Below are 16,910 nucleotides of genomic sequence, written 5' to 3' on the forward strand. Positions count from 1 at the left end.
CTATTCCAATCCTGAGACTCTTCTGATAGCATGAGATGTGATATCTCAATGCTTCTAATACGAAACCTGAGATCCTTCCGATAGCATGAGATGTGATATCTCAATGCTTCTAATACCAAACCTGAGATCCTTCCTATAACATGAGATGTGATATCCAAATCCTTCCCCTTCCAAACCTGAGACCCTCCCTTTAGCATGAGATGTGATATCCAACTCCTTCCCATTCCATTCCTGAGACCCTTCTGATAGCATGAGATGTGATATCTCAATGCCTCTAATACCAAACCTGAGATCCTACCTCTAACATGAAATGTGATATCCAACTCTTTCCCCTTCCAAACCTGAGAGCCTTCCTATAGCATGAGATGTGATATCCAAGTCCTTCCGATTCCAATCCTGAGACCCTTCCTATAGCTTGAGATGTGATATCCAACTCCTTCCCATTCCAATTCTGAGACCCTTCCTATACTATGAGACTTGATATCTCAATGCTTCTAATACAAATGTGAGACCCGTAATATAACATGAGATGTGATATCCAAATCCTTCCCCTTCCAAACCTTAGACCCTTCCTTTATCATGAGATGTGATATCCAACTCCTTCCCATTCCAATCCTGAGACCCTTCCGATATCATGAGATGTGATATCTCAAAGCTTCTAATATCAAACTTGAGACCCTCCCTATAGCATGAGATGTGATATCCAAGTCCTTCCCATTCCAATCCTGAGACCCTTCCTATAGCTTGAGGTGTGATATCCAACTCCTTCCCATTCCAATTCTGAGACCCTTCTTATACCATGAGACTTGATATCTCAATGCTTCTAATACCAAACCTGAGACCCGTCCTATAACATGAGATGTGATATCCAAATCCTTCCCCTTCCAAACCTTAGACCCTTCCTTTATCATGAGATGGGATATCCAACTCCTTCCCATTCCAATCCTGAGCCGCTTCCGATAGCAGAGATGTGATATCTCAATGCTTATACCAAACCTGAGACCCTTCCTATAACATGAGATGTGATATCCAACTCCTTCCCGTTCCAAACCTGAGACACTAACTATAGCATATGTGATATCCAACTCCTTCCCATTCCAAACATGAGACCCTTCCTATAGCAAGAAAGTAATATTCAACTCCTACCCATTCCAATCCTGAGACCCTTCCTATAGCAAGAGATGTGATATCCAAATCCTTCCCATTCCAATCCTGAGACCCTTCCTATAACATGAGATGTGATATCCAACTCCTTCCCATTCCAACCTGAGACACTTCCTATAGCATGAGAAGGGATATCCAACTCCTTCCCAATCCAATCCTGAGACCCTTCCGATAGCAGAGATGTGATATCTCAATGCTTATACCAAACCTGAGACCCTTCCTATGGCATGAGATGTGATATCCAACTCCTTCCCAATCCAATCCTGAGACCCTTCCGATAGCAGAGACGTGATATCTCAATGCTTCTACCAAACCTGAGACCCTTCCTTTAGCATGAGATGTGATATCCAAATCCTTCACATTCCAATCCTGAGACCCTTCCTATAGCATGAGATGTAATATCTCAATGCTTCTAATACCAAACCTGAGATCCTTCCTATAACATGAGATGTGATATCCAATTCCTTCCCATTCCAAACCTGAGACCCTTCCTATTGGATGAGATGTGATATCCAACTCCTTCCCATTCCAACCCTGAGACCCTTCCTATAGCATGAGATGTGATGTCTCAATGCTTCTAATACCAAACCTGAGATCCTTCCTATAACATGAGATGTGATAGCCAACTCCTTCCATTCCAATCCTGAGACCCGTCCTATAGCATGAGATGTGATATCTCAATGCTTATACCAAACCTGAGACCCTTCCTATAGCATGAGATGTGATATCCAACTGCTTCCCATTCCAATCCTGGGACCCTTCCTATAGCATGAGATGTGATATCTCAATGCTTCTAATACCAAACCTGAGATCCTTCCTCTAACATGAAATGTGATATCCAACTCCTTCCCTTTCCAAACCTAAGAGCCTATCTATAGCATGAGATGTGATATCCAAGTCCTTCCCATTCCAACCCTTAGACCCTTCCTACAGCATGCAATATGATATCTCAATGATTCTAATAACAAACCTGAGACCCGTCCTATAACATGAGATGGGATATCCAACTCCTTCCCATTCCAATCCTGAGACACTTCCGATAGCAGAGATGTGATATCTCAATGCTTATACCAAACCTGAGACCCTTCCTATAACATGAGATGTGATATCCAAATCCTTCCCGTTCCAAACCTGAGACCCTTCCTTTAGCATGAGATGTGATATCCAGCACCTTCCCATTCCAATCCTGAGACACTTCCTATAGCATGAGATGTGATATCTCAATGCTTCTAATATCAAAACTGAGACCCTCCCTATAGCATGATATGTGATATCTAAGACCTTCCCATTCCAATCCTGAGACCCTCCCTATAGCATGAGATGTGATATCCAACTCCTTCCCATTCCAATCCTGAGACCCTTCCTATAGCATGAGATATGATATCTCAATACTTCTAATACCAAACGTGAGATCCTTCCGATAACATGAGATGTGATATCCAAATCCTTCCCCTTCCAATCCTGAGACCCTCCCTTTAGCATGAGATGTGATATCCAACTCCTTCCTATTCCAATCCTGAGACTCTTCGGATAGCATGAGATGTGATATCTCAATGCTTCTAATACCAAACCTGAGATCCTTCCGATAGCATGAGATGTGATATCTCAATGCTTCTAATACCAAACCTGAGATCCTTCCTATAACATGAGATGTGATATCCAAATCCTTCCCCTTCCAAACCTGAGACCCTCCCTTTAGCATGAGATGTGATATCCAACTCCTTCCCATTCCATTCCTGAGACCCTTCTGATAGCATGAGATGTGATATCTCAATGCCTCTAATACCAAACCTGAGATCCTACCTCTAACATGAAATGTGATATCCAACTCTTTCCCCTTCCAAACCTGAGAGCCTTCCTATAGCATGAGATGTGATATCCAAGTCCTTCCCATTCCAAACCTGAGACCCTTCCTATAGCTTGAGATGTGATATCCAACTCCTTCCCATTCCAATTCTGAGACCCTTCCTATACTATGAGACTTGATATCTCAATGCTTCTAATACAAACGTGAGACCCGTAATATAACATGAGATGTGATATCCAAATCCTTCCCCTTCCAAACCTTAGACCCTTCCTTTATCATGAGATGTGATATCCAACTCCTTCCCATTCCAATCCTGAGACCCTTCCGATATCATGAGATGTGATATCTCAAAGCTTCTAATATCAAACTTGAGACCCTCCCTATAGCATGAGATGTGATATCCAAGTCCTTCCCATTCCAATCCTGAGACCCTTCCTATAGCTTGAGATGTGATATCCAACTCCTACCCATTCCAATTCTGAGAACCTTCCTATACTATGAGACTTGATATTTCAATGCTTCTAATACAAACGTGAGACCCGTAATATAACATGAGATGTGATATCCAAATCCTTCCCCTTCCAAACTTAGACCCTTCCTTTATCATGAGATGTGATATCCAACTCCTTCCCATTCCAATCCTGAGACCCTTCCGATATCATGAGATGTGATATCTCAAAGCTTCTAATATCAAACTTGAGACCCTCCCTTTAGCATGAGATGTGATATCCAACTCCTTCTCATTCCAATCCTGATACCCTTCTGATAGCATGAGATGTGATATCTCAATGCCTCTAATACCAAACCTGAGATCCTACCTCTAACATGAAATGTGATATCCAACTCCTTCCCTTTCCAAACCTGAGAGCCTTCCTACAGCATGAGATGTGATATCCAAGTCCTTCCCATTCCAATCCTGAGACCCTTCCTATAACATGAGATGTCATATCCAACTCCTTCCCATTCCAACCTGATACCCTTCCTATAGCATGAGATGGGATATCCAACTCCTTCCAAATCCAATCCTGATACCCTTCCGATAGCATGAGATGTGATATCCCAATGCTTCTACAAAACCTGATACCCATACCATGGCATGAGATGTGATATCAAACTCCCGTCCCATACCATGAGACTTGATATCTCAATGCTTCTAATACCAAACCTGAGACCGGTCCAATAACATGAGATGTGATATCCAAATCCTTCCCCTTCCAAACGTTAGACCCTTCCTTTATCATGAGATGTGATATCCAAGTCCTTCCCATTCCATTCCTGAGACCCTTCCTATAGCATGAGATGTGATATCTCAATGCTTATACCAAATCTGAGACCCTTCCTATAGCATGAGATGTGATATCCACCTCCTTCCCATTCCAATCCTGAGACCCTTCCTATAGCATGAGATGTGATATCTCAATGCTTCTAATACCAAACCTGAGATCCTTCCTATAACATGAGATGTGATATCCAACTCCTTCCCATTCCAATCCTGAGACCCTTATGATAGCATGAGATGTGATATCTCAATGCCTCTAATACCAAACCTGAGATGCTTCCGATAGCATGAGATGTGATATCTCAATGCTTCTAATACCAAACCTGAGATCCTTCCTATAACATGAGATGTGATTTCCAAATCCTTCCCCTACCAAACCTGAGACCATCCCTTTAGCATGAGATGTGATATACAACTCCTTCCCTTTCCAAACCTGAGACCCTGCCTATAGCATGAGATGTGATATTCAAGTCCTTCCCATTCCAATCCTGAGACCCTTCCTATAGCATGTGATGTGATACCTCAATACTTATACCAAACCTGAGACCCTTCCTATGGCATGAGATGTCATATACAACTCCTTCCCATTCCAATCCTGAGACCCTTCCTATAGCATGAGATCTGATATCTCAATGCTTATTCCAAACCTGAGACCCTTCCTATAGCATGAGATGTGATATCCAACTTCTTCCCATTCCAATCCTAAGACCCTTCCTATAACATGAGATGTGATGTCTCAATGCTTCTAATACCAAACCTGAGATCTTTCCTATAATATGAGATGTGATATCCAACTCCTTCCCATTCCAATCCTGAGACCCTTCCTATAGCATGAGATGTGATATCTCAATGCTTATACCAAACCTGAGACCCTTCCTATAGCATGAGATGTGATATCGAACTCCTTAACATTCCAATCCCGAGACCCTTCCTATAGCATGAGATGTGATATCTCAAGGCCTCTAATACCAAACCTGAGATCCTTCCTCTAACATGAAATGTGATATCCAACTCCTTCCCCTTCCAAACCTGAGAGCCTTCCTATAGCATGAGATATGATATCCAAGTCCTTCCCATTCCAATCCTGAGACCCTTCCTATAACATGAAATGTGATATCCAACTCCTTCCCATTCCAACCTGAGACCCTTCCTATAGCATGAGATGGGCTATCCAACTCCTTCCAAATCCAATACTGATACCCTTCCAATAGCATGAGATGTGATATCCCAATGCTTCTACCAAACCTGAGACCCATACTATGGCATAAAATGTGATATCAAACGCCTTCCCATTCCAATCCTGAGACCCTTCCTATAGCTTGAGATGTGATATCCAACTCCTTCCCATTCCAATTCTGAGACCCTTCCTATACCATGAGACTTGATATCTCAATGCTTCTAATACCAAACCTGAGACCCGTCCTATAACATGAGATGTGATATCCAAATCCTTCCCCTTCCAAACCTTAGACCCTTCCTTTATCATGAGATGTGATATCCAACTCCTTCCCATTCCAATCCTGAGACCCTTCCGATATCATGAGATTTGTTATCTCAATGCTTCTAATATCAAACTTGAGACCCTCCCTATAGCATGAGATGTGACATCCAAGCCCTCCCCATTCCAATCCTGAGACCCTTCCTATAGCATGAGATGTGATATCTCAATGCTTCTAATACCAAACCTGAGACCCTTCCTATAACATGAGATGGGATATCCAACTCCTTCCCATTCCAATCCTGAGACCCTTCCGATAGCAGAGATGTGATATCTCAATGCGTATACCAACCTGAGACCCTTCCTATAACATGAGATGTGATATCCAACTCCTTCCCATTCCAAACCTGAGACCCTTCCTATAGCATATGTGATATCCAACTCCTTCCAATTCCAAACATGAGACCCTTCCCATAGCAAGAATGTAATATCCAACTCCTTCCCATTCTAATCCTGAGACCATTCCTATAGCATGAGATGTGATATCTCAATGCTTCTAATACCAAACCTGAGATCCTTCCTATGACATGAGATGTGCTATCCAATTCCTTCCCATTCCAAACCTGAGACCCTTCCTACAGCATGCGATGTGATATCTCAATGCTTCTAATACCAAACCTGAGACCAGTCCTATAACATGAGATGGGATATCCAACTCCTTCCCGTTCCAATCCTGAGACACTTCCGATTGCAGAGATTTGATATCTCAATGCTTATACCAAACCTGAGACTCTTCCTATAACATGAGATGTGATATCCAACTCCTTCCCGTTCCAAACCTGAGACCCTTCCTATAGCATGAGATGTGATATCCAAATCCTTCCCATCCCAATCCTGAGACACTTCCAATTGCAGAGATGTGATATCTCAATGCTTATACCAAACCTGAGACTCTTCCTATAACACGAGATGTGATATCCAACTCCTTCCCGTTCCAAACCTGAGACCCTTCCTATAGCATGAGATGTGATATCCAACTCCTTCCCATTCCAATCCTGAGACCCTTCCAATAGCATGAGATGTGATATCTCAATGCCTCTAATACCAAACCTGAGATCCTTCCTATAACATGTGATGTGATATTCAAATCCTTCCCCTTCCAAACCTGAGACCCTCCCTTTAGCATGAGATGTGATATACAACTCCTTCCCATTCCAATCCTGAGACCCTTCTGATAGCATGAGATGTGATATCTCAATGCCTCTAATACCAAACCTGAGATCCTACCTCTAACATGAAATGTGATATCCATCTCCTTCCCTTTCCAGACCTGAGACCCTGCCTATAGCATGAGCTGTGATATCCAAGTCCTTCCCATTCCAATCCTGAGACCCTTCCTATAGCATGTGATGTGATATCTCAATGCTTATACCAAACCTGAGACCCTTCTTATGGCATGAGATGTCATATACAACTCCTTCCCATTCCAATCCTGGGACCCTTCCTATAGCATGAGATGTGATATCTCAATGCTTCTAATACCAAACCTGAGACCCTTCCTATAACATGAGATGGGATATCCAACTCCTTCCCATTCCAATCCTGAGACCCTTCCGATAGCAGAGATGTGATATCTCAATGCGTATACCAACCTGAGACCCTTCCTATAACATGAGATGTGATATCCAACTCCTTCCCATTCCAAACCTGAGACCCTTCCTATAGCATATGTGATATCCAACTCCATCCAATTCCAAACATGAGACCCTTCCCATAGCAAGAATGTAATATCCAACTCCTTCCCATTCTAATCCTGAGACCATTCCTATAGCATGAGATGTGATATCTCAATGCTTCTAATACCAAACCTGAGATCCTTCCTATGACATGAGATGTGCTATCCAATTCCTTCCCATTCCAAACCTGAGACCCTTCCTACAGCATGCGATGTGATATCTCAATGCTTCTAATACCAAACCTGAGACCAGTCCTATAACATGAGATGGGATATCCAACTCCTTCCCGTTCCAATCCTGAGACACTTCCGATTGCAGAGATTTGATATCTCAATGCTTATACCAAACCTGAGACTCTTCCTATAACATGAGATGTGATATCCAACTCCTTCCCGTTCCAAACCTGAGACCCTTCCTATAGCATGAGATGTGATATCCAAATCCTTCCCATCCCAATCCTGAGACACTTCCAATTGCAAAGATGTGATATCTCAATGCTTATACCAAACCTGAGACTCTTCCTATAACACGAGATGTGATATCCAACTCCTTCCCGTTCCAAACCTGAGACCCTTCCTATAGCATGAGATGTGATATCCAACTCCTTCCCATTCCAATCCTGAGACCCTTCCAATAGCATGAGATGTGATATCTCAATGCCTCTAATACAAAACCTGAGATCCTTCCTATAACATGTGATGTGATATTCAAATCCTTCCCCTTCCAAACCTGAGACCCTCCCTTTAGCATGAGATGTGATATACAACTCCTTCCCATTCCAATCCTGAGACCCTTCTGATAGCATGAGATGTGATATCTCAATGCCTCTAATACCAAACCTGAGATCCTACCTCTAACATGAAATGTGATATCCATCTCCTTCCCTTTCCAGACCTGAGACCCTGCCTATAGCATGAGCTGTGATATCCAAGTCCTTCCCATTCCAATCCTGAGACCCTTCCTATAGCATGTGATGTGATATCTCAATGCTTATACCAAACCTGAGACCCTTCTTATGGCATGAGATGTCATATACAACTCCTTCCCATTCCAATCCTGGGACCCTTCCTATAGCATGAGATGTGATATCTCAATGCTTATACCAAACCTGAGACCCTTCCTATAGCATGAGATGTGATATCTCAAGGCCTCTAATACCAAACCTGAGATCCTTCCTCTAACATGAGATGTGATATCCAACTCCTACCCATTCCAATCCTGAGACCCTTCCTATAGCAAGAGATGTGATATCCAAATCCTTCCAATTCCAATCCTGAGACCCTTCCTATAACAAGAGATGTGATATCCAACTCCTTCCCATTCCAACCTGAGACACTTCCTATAGCATGAGAAAGGATATCCAACTCCTCCGCAATCCAATCCGGAGACCCTTCCGATAGCAGAGATGTGATATCTCAATGCTTATACCAAACCTGAGACCCTTCCTATGGCATGATATGTGATATCCAACTCCTTGCCATTCAAATCCTGAGACCCTTTTATAGCATAGGAAGGGATATCCAACTCCTTCCCAATCCAATCCTGAGACCCTTCCGATAGCAGAGATGTGATATCTCAACGCTTCTACCAAACCTGAGACCCTTCCTTTAGCATGAGATGTGATATCCAAATCCTTCGCATTCCAATCCTGAGACCCTTCCTATAGCATGAGATGTGATATCTCAATGGTTCTAATACCAAACCTGAGATCCTTCCTATAACATGAGATGTGATATCCAATTCCTTCCCATTCCAAACCTGAGACCCTTCCTATAACATGAAATGTGATATCTCAAGGCCTCTAATACCAAACCTGAGATCCTTCCTCTAACATGAAATGTGATATCCAACTCCTTCCCATTCCAAACCTGAGACCCTTCCTATAACATGAAATGTGATATCCAACTCCATCCCATTCCAACCTGAGACCTTTCCTATAGCATGAGATGGGATATCCAACTCCTTCCAAATCCAATACTGATACCATTCCGATAGCATGAGATGTGATATCCCAATGCTTCTACCAAATCTGAGACCCATACTATGGCATGAGATGTGATATCAAACTCCTTCCCATTCCAACCCTGAGACCCTTCCTAAAGCTTGAGATGTGATATCCAATTTCTTCCCATTCCAATTCTGAGACCCTTCCTATACCATGAGACTTGATATCTCAATGCTTCTAATACCAAACCTGAGACCCGTCCTATAACATGAGATGTGATATCCAAATCCTTCCCCTTCCAAACCTTAGACCCTTCCTTTATCATGAGATGTGATATCCAACTCCTTCCCATTCCAATCCTGAGACCCTTCCGATATCATGAGATTTGTTATCTCAATGCTTCTAATATCAAACCTGAGACCCTCCCCATAGCATGAGATGTGACATCCAAGTCCTCCCCATTCCAATCCTGAGACCCTTCCTATAGCATGAGATGTGATATCTCAATGCTTCTAATACCAAACCTGAGACCCTTCCTATAACATGAGATGGGATATCCAACTCAGATGGGATATCCAACTCCTTCCCATTCCAATCCTGAGACCCTTCCGATAGCAGAGATGTGATATCTCAATGCTTATATCAAACCTGAGACCCTTCCTATGGCCTGAGATGTCATATACAACTCCTTCCCATTCCAATCCTGAGACCCTTCCTATAGCATGAGATGTGATATCTCAATGCTTATACCAAATCTGAGACCCTTCCTATAGCATGAGATGTGATATCCAACTCCTTCCCATTTCAATCCTGAGACCCTTCCTATAGCATGAGATGTGATGTCTCAATGCTTCTAATACCAAACCTGAGATCCTTCCTATAACATGAGATGTGATATCCAACTCCTTCCCATTCCAATCCTGAGACCCTTATGATAGCATGAGATGTGATATCTCAATGCCTCTTATACCAAACCTGAGATCCTTCCGATAGCATGAGATGTGATATCTCAATGCTTCTAATACCAAACCTGAGATCCTTCCTATAATATGAGATGTGATTTCCAAATCCTTCCCCTTCCAAACCTGAGACCCTCCCTTTAGCATGAGATGTGATATCCAACTTCTTCCCATTCCAATCCAGAGACCCTTCTGATAGCATGAGATGTGATATCTCAATGCCTCTAATACCAAACCTGAGATCCTACCTCTAACATGAAATGTGATATCCATCTCCTTCCCTTTCCAAACCTGAGACCCTGCCTATAGCATGAGATGTGATATCCAAGTCCTTCCCATTCCAATCCTGAGACCCTTCCGATAGCATGAGATGTGATATCTCAAGGCCTCTAATACCAAACCCGAGATCCTTCCTCTAACATGAAATGTGATATCCAACTCCTTCCCTTTCCAAACCTGAGAACCTTCCTATAGCATGAGATATGATATCCAACTCCTTCCCATTCCAACCTGAGACCCTTCCTATAGCATGAGATGGGATATCCAACTCCTTCCCATTCCAATCCTGAGACCCTTCCTATAGCATGAGATGTGATATCTCAATGCTTATACGAAACCTGAGACCCTTCCTATGGCATGAGATGTCATATACAACTCCTTCCCATTCCAATCCTGAGACCCTTCCTATAGCATGAGATGTGATATCTCAATGCTTATACCAAACCTGAGACCCTTCCTATAGCATGAGATGTGATATCCAACTTCTTCCCATTCCAATCCAGAGACCCTTCCTATAGCATGAGATGTGATATCTCAATGCTTATACCAAACCTGAGACCCTTCCTATAGCTTGAGATGTGATATCCAACTCCTTCCCATTCCAATCCTGTGACCCTTCCGATAGCATGAGATGTGATATCTCAAGGCCTCTAATACCAAACCTGAGATCCTTCCTCTAACATGAAATGTGATATCCAACTCCTTCCCTTTCCAAACCTGAGAACCTTCCTATAGCATGAGATATGATATCCAACTCCTTCCCATTCCAACCTGAGACCCTTCCTATAGCATGAGATGGGATATCCAACTCCTTCCAAATCCAATACTGATACCCTTCCGATAGCATGAGATGTGATATCCCAATGCTTCTACCAAACCTGAGAACCATACTATGGCATGAGATGTGATATCAAACTCCTTCCCATTCCAATCCTGAGACGCTTCCTATAGCTTGAGATGTGATATCCAACTCCTTCCCATTCCAATTCTGAGACCCTTCTTATACCATGAGACTTGATATCTCAATGCTTCTAATACCAAACCTGAGACCCGTCCTATAACATGAGATGTGATATCCAAATCCTTCCCCTTCCAAACCTTAGACTCTTCCTTTATCATGAGATGTGATATCCAACTCCTTCCCATTCCAATCCTGAGACCCTTCCAATATCATGAGATTTGTTATCTCAATGCTTCTAATATCAAACTTGAGACCCTCCCTATAGCATGAGATGTGACATCCAAGTCCTTCCCATTCCAATCCTGAGACCCTTCCTATAGCATGAGATGTGATATCTCAATGCTTCTAATAACAAACCTGAGACCTCATGCTAAAGGGAGGGTCTCAGGTTTGAAAGGGGAAGGATTTGGATATCACATCTCATGTTATAGGAAGGATCTCAGGATTGGTATTAGAAGCATTGAGATATCACATCTCATGCTATCGGAAGGATCTCAGGTTTGGTATTAGAAGCATTGAGATATCACATCTCATGCTATCGGAAGGATCTCAGGTTTGGCATTAGAAGCATTGAGATATCACATCTCATGCTATAGCAAGGGTCTCAGGTTTGGAACGGGAAGGAGTTGGATATCCCATTTCATGTTATAGGGCTGGTCTCAGGTTTGGTATTAGAAGCATTGAGATATCACATTGCATGTTGTAGGAAGGGTCTCAGGTTTGGAATGGGAAGGAATTGGATATCACATCTCATGTCATAGGAAGGATCTCAGGTTTGGTATTAGAAGCATTGAGATATCACATCTCATGCTATAGGAATGGTCTCAGGATTGGAATGGGAAGGAGTTGGATATTACATTCTTGCTATAGGAAGGGTCTCATGTTTGGAATGGGAAGGAGTTGGATATCACATATGGTATAGGAAGGGTCTCAGGTTTGGAACGGGAAGGAGTTGGATATCACATCTCATGTTGTAGGAAGCGTCTCAGGTTTGATAGAAGCATTGAGATATCACATCTCTGCTATCGGAAGTGTCTCAGGATTGGAATGGGAAGAAGTTGGATATCCCATCTCATTTTATAGGATGGGTCTCAGGTTTGTTATTAGAATCATTGAGATATCATATTGCATGCTGTAGGAAGGGTCTAAGGATTGGAATGGGAAGGACTTGGATATCACATCTCATGCTATAGGAAGGGTCTCAGGTTTGGTATAAGCATTGAGATATCACATCTCATGCTATAGGAAGGGTCTCAGGATTGGAATGGGAAGGAGTTGGATATCACATCTCATGTTATAGGAAGGATCTCAGGTTTGGTATTAGAAGCATTGAGACATCACATCTCATGCTATAGGAAGGGTCTCAGGATTGGAATGGGAAGGAGTTGTATATGACATCTCATGCCGTAGGAAGGGTCTCAGGTTTGGTATAAGCATTGAGATATCACATCTCTGCTATAGGAAGGGTCTCAGGATTGGAATGGGAAGGAGTTGGATATCCCATCTCATGTTGTAGGAGGGGTCTCATGATTGGAATGGGAAGGACTTGGATATCACATCTCATGCTCTAGGAAGGCTCTCAGGTTTGGAAGGGGAAAGAGTTGGATATCACATTTCATGTTAGAGGTAGGATCTCAGGTTTGGTATTAGAGGCATTGAGATAACACATCTCATGCTATCAGAAGGGTCTCAGGATTGGAATGGGAAGGAGTTGGATATCACATCTCATGCTAAAGGGAGGGTCTCAGGTTTGGAAGGGGAAGGATTTGGATATCACATCTCATGTTATAGGAAGGATCTCAGGTTTGGTATTAGAAGCATTGAGATATCACATCTCATGCTATCAGAATGGTCTCAGGATTGGAATGGGAAGGAGTTGGATATCACATCTCATACTAAAGGGAGGGTTCCAGGTTTGGAAGGGGAAGGATTTGGATATCACATCTCATGTTATCGGAAGGATCTCAGGTTTGGTATTAGAAGTATTGAGATATCACATCTCATGCTATAGGAAGGGTCTCAGGATTGGAATGGGAAGGAGTTGGATATCACATCTCATGCTAAAGGAAGGGTCTCAGGTTTGGTAGAAGCATTGAGATATCACATCTCATGCTATAGGAAGGGTCTCAGGATTGGAATGGGAAGGACTTAGATATCACATATCATGCTATAGGGAGGGTCTCAGTTTTGATATTAGAAGTATTGAGATATCACATCTCATGCTATCGGAAGTGTCTCAGGTTTGGAATGGGAAGGAGCTGGATATCACATCTCATGCTAAAGGAAGGGTCTCAGGTTTGGTAGAAGCATTGAGATATCACATCGCATGCTATAGGAAGGGTCTCAGGATTGGAATGGGAAGGACTTAGATATCACATATCATGCTATAGGGAGGGTCTCAGTTTTGATATTAGAAGCATTGAGATATCACATCTCATGCTATAGGAAGGGTCTCAGGAATGGAATCGGAAGGACTTGGATATCACATCTCATGATAAAGGAAGGGTCTAACGTTTGGAAGGGGAAGGATTTGGATATCACATCTCATGTTATTGAACCGGTCTCAGGTTTGGTATTAGAAGCATTGAGATATCAAGTCTCATGGTATGGGACGGGAGTTTGATATCACATCTCATGCCATGGTATGGGTATCAGGTTTTGTAGAAGCATTGGGATATCACATCTCATGCTATCGGAAGGGTATCAGGATTGGATTTGGAAGGAGTTGGATATCCCATCTCATGCTGTAGGAAGGCTCTCAGGTTTGGAAAGGGAAGGAGTTGGATATCACATTTCATGTTAGAGGTAGGATCTCAGGTTTGGTATTAGAGGCATTGAGATATCACATCTCATGCTATCAGAAAGGTATCAGGATTGGAATGAGAAGGAGTTGGATATCACATCTCATGCTAAAGGGAGGGTCTCAGGTTCAGAAGGGGAAGGATTTGGATATCACATCTCATGTTATAGGAAGTATCTCAGGTTTGGTATTAGAAGCATTGAGATATCACATCTCATGCTATCGGAAGGATCTCAGGTTTGGTATTAGAAGCATTGAGATATCACATCTTATGCTATAGGAAGGGTCTCAGGATTGGAATGGGAAGGAGTTGGATATCACATCTCATGTTATAGGAAGGATCTCAGGTTTGGTATTAGAAGCATTGAGATATCACATCTCATGCTATAGGACTGGTCTCAGGATTGGAATGGGAAGGAGTTGGATATCACATCTCATGCTAAAGGAAGGGTCTCAGTTTTGGTAGAAGCATTGAGATTTCACATATCATGCTATAGGAAGGGTCTCAGGATTGGAATGGGAAGGAGTTGTATATCACATCTCATGCTAAAGGGAGGGTCTCAGGTTTGGAAGGGGAAGGATTTGGAAATCACATCTCATGTTATAGGAAGGATCTCTGGTTTGGTATTAGAAGCATTGAGATATCACATCTCATGCTATCGGAAGTATCTCAGGTTTGGTATTAGAGGCATTGAGATATCACATCTCATGCTATCATAAGGGTCTCAGGATTGGAATGGGAAGGAGTTGGATATCACATCTCTTGTTATAGGAAGGATCTCAGGTTTGGTATTAGAAGCATTGAGATATCACATCTCATGCTATAGGAAGGGTCTCAGGATTTGAATGGGAAGGAGTTGGATATCACATCTCATGCAATAGGAAGGGTCTCAGATTTGGTATAAGCATTGAGATATCACATCTCATGCTATAGGAAGGGTCTCAGGATTGGAACGGAAAGGAGTTAGATATCACATCTCATGTTATAGGAAGAGTCTCAGGTTTGGTATAAGCATTGAGATATCATATCTCTGCTATCGGAGGTGTCTCAGGATTGGGATGGGAAGGAATTGGATATCACATCTCATGCTATAGGAAGGGTATCAGGTTTGGAACGGGAAGGAGTTGGATATCACATCTCATGCTATAGGAAGGGTCTCAGTTTGGAACGGAAAGGAGTTAGATATCAGATCTCATGTTATAGGAAGAGTCTCAGGTTTGGTATAAGCATTGAGATATCACATCTCTGCTATCGGAGGTGTCTCAGGATTGGGATGGGAAGGAATTGGATATCACATCTCATGCTATAGGAAGGGTATCAGGTTTGGAACGGGAAGGAGTTGGATATCCCATCTCATGTTATAGGACAGGTCTCAGGTTTGATATTAGAAGCATTGAGATATCACATCTCTGCTATTGGAAGGGTCTCAGGATTGGAATGGGAAGGACTTGGATATCAGAATTCATGTTATAGGAAGGGTCTCAGGTTTGGTATTAGAAGCATTGAGATATCACATCTCATGCTATAGGAAGGGTCTCAGGATTGAAATGGGAAGGACTTGGATATCACATCTCATGTTATAGGAAGGGTCTCAGGTTTGGTATTAGAAGCATTGAGATATCACATCTCATGCTATAGGAAGGGTCTCAGGAATGGAATGGGAAGGACTTGGATATCACATCTCATGATAAAGGAATTGTCTAAGGTTTGGAAGGGGAAGGATTTGGATATCACATCTCATGTTATTGGACCGGTCTCAGGTTTGGTATTAGAAGCATTGAGATATCAAGTCTCATGGTATGGGACGGGAGTTTGATATCACATCTCATGCCACGGTATGGGTATCAGGTTTTGTAGAAGCATTGGGATATCACATCTCATGCTATCGGAAGGGTATCAGGATTGGATTTGGAAGGAGTTGGATATCCCATCTCATGCTATAGGAAGGGTATCAGGTTGGAATGGGAAGGAGTTGGATATGACATCTCATGTTATAGGAAGGGTCTCAGGATTGGAATGGGAAGGACTTGGATATCACATCTCATGCTGTAGGAAGGCTCTCAGGTTTGGAAAGGGAAGGAGTTGGATATCACATTTCATGTTAGAGGTAGGATCTCAGGTTTGGTATTAGAGGCATTGAGATATCACATCTCATGCTATCAGAAGGGTATCAGGATTGGAATGAGAAGGAGTTGGATATCACATCTCATGCTAAAGGGAGGGTCTCAGGTTCGGAAGGGGAAGGATTTGGATATCACATCTCATGTTATAGGAAGTATCTCAGGTTTGGTATTAGAAGCATTGAGATATCACATCTCATGCTATCGGAAGGATCTCAGGTTTGGTATTAGAAGCATTGAGATATCACATCTCATGCTATAGGAAGGGTCTCAGGATTGGAATGGGAAGGAGTTGGATATCACATCTCATGTTATAGGAAGGATCTCAGGTTTGGTATTAGAAGCATTGAGATATCACATCTCATGCTATAGGACTGGTCTCAGGATTGGAATGGGAAGGAGTTGTATATCACATCTCATG

Source organism: Ambystoma mexicanum, chromosome 6p (genome assembly GCF_040938575.1).
Source record: "Ambystoma mexicanum isolate Mex_15411 chromosome 6p, UKY_AmexF1_1, whole genome shotgun sequence".
In the NCBI taxonomy this organism is placed as follows: Eukaryota; Metazoa; Chordata; class Amphibia; order Caudata; family Ambystomatidae; genus Ambystoma; species Ambystoma mexicanum.